Raw genomic sequence first — 3,563 nt, forward strand, 5'->3', positions numbered from 1 at the left:
CACATCAGTCCTCCCCCCTCTCTCTCACCAGCCCCCCCTCACATGAGGTCCCCCCCTCTCGTTCTCTCTCTCACCAGTCCCACCCTCTCTCCCACCAACCCCCCACCAGTCCTCTCTCTCTCTCTCTCTCTCTCTCTCTCTCTCTCTCTCTCTCTCTCTCTCTCTCTCTCTCTCTCTCATATACACATGGTTGTCTTACTATCCTTTCGAGGACTGTTCACTGACAATAATTATTACAATAATTATTCGGCTAAAGCTAAACCTTAAATCTAACTCAACCGTTAAACATTTGGCCTCTCTGAATTTTTTAAAGCAAACAACGAAACCCTAAAATTTGCCCCAAAATGTTCAGATTTCTATACTTATACTTGGGGACCACACACACACACACACACACACACACACACACACACACACACACACACACACACACACACACACACACTGCCTTATTATTCTCGACAACATATAATGCAGTTAATTATTGCTATGCCTACAGCTAAACCTAACCCCAAACTTCACCTCAGAAGTCAATATAGTTCTCAAGGTCAACCAGCAATTTTTAGAAATAGTAATAGAAATATCAGACACTTTTGATTTTGAGGAGACAGTTGTCTCATCCCCAGGGGTCCAAAACACACAAATATCACCTAGCCTTCTTGGAACATTATGTGTTGACCAGGATATAAAAGCATTTCTTCACACCTGTTAGTATCTCTATGCCGTGTCCATCAGATGGAACAGACTACCATGCTGTAGATAATATTTAGGTGGTCTAGCTTCAACAGAGCAGTCACACTGACAGATATTGTCAAGGAAGTGTGTGTTACACAATAGGAGTGTTGGGATTTTTAGGTCGTGTGTATTCTTACTGTTCACTTTTATTAGACACACTTACTGTACCTTGATGTGTGTACAGTATGTAATGGATTATAATGCATTTTCACCATGCACAATTTGTTATCTTTCATCAGCATCAGTCACCATTATTGACACAATATTACTGAAATATACCTCAATTCAGTACTTATACTGTGTGTTTTAAAAGTCCATAATAAAAGTGACTGCTGTGCTGAGAATGATAAGAACTTATTGACTATATTTGTCCTACAAGCTCTGGAGAGTGGGTGGGAGAATTATTATCCTCTCTGCTGACTCCTGAGTGAGAGACGAACTGTTATGGAGGAGGTAAGAAGGACTTATTAATGGAAGTGTTGTGCTGGATGAAGACTGACTGATGTAGTACATTTTTATTTGCTTGAAAAAGCAAATCTGCTTCAAGTTCCAAGTTAAGCCAAGTAAGCCATCCGAGAGAAATCGAGCTAATCAGGCCCGAGGAGTATGAATGAAGGACTCAACAGTAGTAATGATTATGATTATTGTAAATGGGTGTTTGTAATGATTACTAAATATTATTATCATTATTATTAATTAATACTCAAACATTAAGTATGCATACTTAAAAAAAATAAATAAAAAAAACTCTCTCTATATATAGAGCCCAGTGATGCAAATAAATGCTTAGAATCAATGCTTAAAAATCTACCAATAGAATGAGAATTAAAATTTAATGCTTAAAAATAGTCAAATATGTCTAGAATTATGTCTGATTAATAATCATTTAATTTAAAATAAAATTAAGTATGCATACTTAATAAATGAGTATGCATAGTATGCATACTCAAAAATTAAGTATGCATACTTAAAAAATAAGTAGGCATAGTATGCATACTCAAAAATTAAATATGTTTACTTAATTTTTGAGTATGCATACTTAATTTTTGAGTATGCATACTATACATACTTGTTTTTTAAGTATGCATACTTAAAAAACAAGTATTCATAGTATTCATTAGCAAATAAGTATGCATAGTATGCATACTCAAATGATTTGTAAATGTAAACTGATCTGCTGTTACAAGTTGATTAATTTATAATAAAAGCACAGCTTGAAGTATTGTATTGTATTATACCTCAGCATTTTGCCAATGTTACAAAGAATAAAATGTTATAATTTTATCCACTTATAGTCACGTTTAATGTAATACAAAATCCAGAAGACAAGTTAGTTTTATTATAGTTAATTTATAGTATATTTAATTTATTATAGTTATAGTATAATTATATTATAGTTGATTATAGGGTTATGTAAAGGTTACACCAAAGAGACAAGCCAAAGTACTCTTAGGGGTTGTATATCTTTTTTCCTTCTCAGATTGGACATCTCTTTATTTCGGTACTTTGAGTGCTGGAGTTTGGTTGATTTATTTTTATTGTTTTCTATGTTGCACTGAAGTAGGAACTTGATAATGATTCTGGAAAACACACACGTACAAGCCAACATATTTAAAAGATATACAGTAATCAATAAAATCTTTTCTTACACCACATAGTGGCGCCACAGTTCCAATTTCTACAGTAGAACTAAAATGATCTAAGTCTATAATATTCACAGAAGTGTAAATGTCATAATATTTATTATTATTATTATTATTATTATTATTATTATTATTAATTTGTTTTTTTATAATATCATATGATACCATGTGGATTTTATTATCGACAAAAATATTTCCACTGAGCAATAAAAAGCTAAAAGCAAAGCAAATGAATCAGTGAAATAAAAATATATTATAAAAAAAATATCTGGACAATCAAAACACACAATTGTGAGCACACACAATGCTGCTGTATTTTCTCTGAATAGACTATATCATGGTCTGCATTGCAAAGCCTTAGGAAACCCAGTTCGTAGGTATTAAATTTAAGTGACAAATGAAAGGTTTTGCACTCGATTTATTGTCTGTGTACTGACCATTTCCACAAGTACTAACTCATTTTTAAAATGAATGGTAGAATAACATGGTAGAATAAGCACAATAAAGCAGGTCACATAAATGTAAGCATAATTTACTGTTCCGTCCAGTGCTGATCTCCTCAGCATGGGGCAGTGTAAAACCTGCCCTCAAAGAGCCTCTATTAGTGATTGTTGCAATTCCTGCAGTTTTTGATCACAAGGTGCAATAATAACTCTATGGAGTCTAAGTGGGGCAGAAAGAGTGATGACCCAATAGTGCTGCCCTAAAAATGCTGATAGTCAAATAGCAGCATTTCCAGCATTTAACAGCTTTTTACTCAAAATAGGAATTAAGAATTTCAACAGAATTTAAAATGTATGATACACTGATGATACAAATGAGTATTGTGTAAAGATTAACATATGCTAATAACCAGGTGATATATGGCAATTATAGTTGAGGATCTTCCATGACCCCTGTATATGTATGAACAACATCTGAATCAAATGATTACAGTACAATAAGTTTATTTTATTTACTGCTCCTTAACATTAAATATGCATCTAATATTATACATAACTATATTGCTTACCAACCAGATTTCTCCACTTTTCTCATCAATACCAAACTTCATCATAAAAATGTTAAAATTTTAAAGATGGTGCTTAATCTATTAGAAGGTGTATTGCGTGGAGCGCGCATTGAGACGAGGACGCGCACAGCGTCACCTGCTGCTGCCGCCGCGCGCGATTCCCAGCGCAGCCA

This window comes from Tachysurus fulvidraco, chromosome 7 (genome assembly GCF_022655615.1).
Source record: "Tachysurus fulvidraco isolate hzauxx_2018 chromosome 7, HZAU_PFXX_2.0, whole genome shotgun sequence".
NCBI lineage: Eukaryota > Metazoa > Chordata > Actinopteri > Siluriformes > Bagridae > Tachysurus > Tachysurus fulvidraco.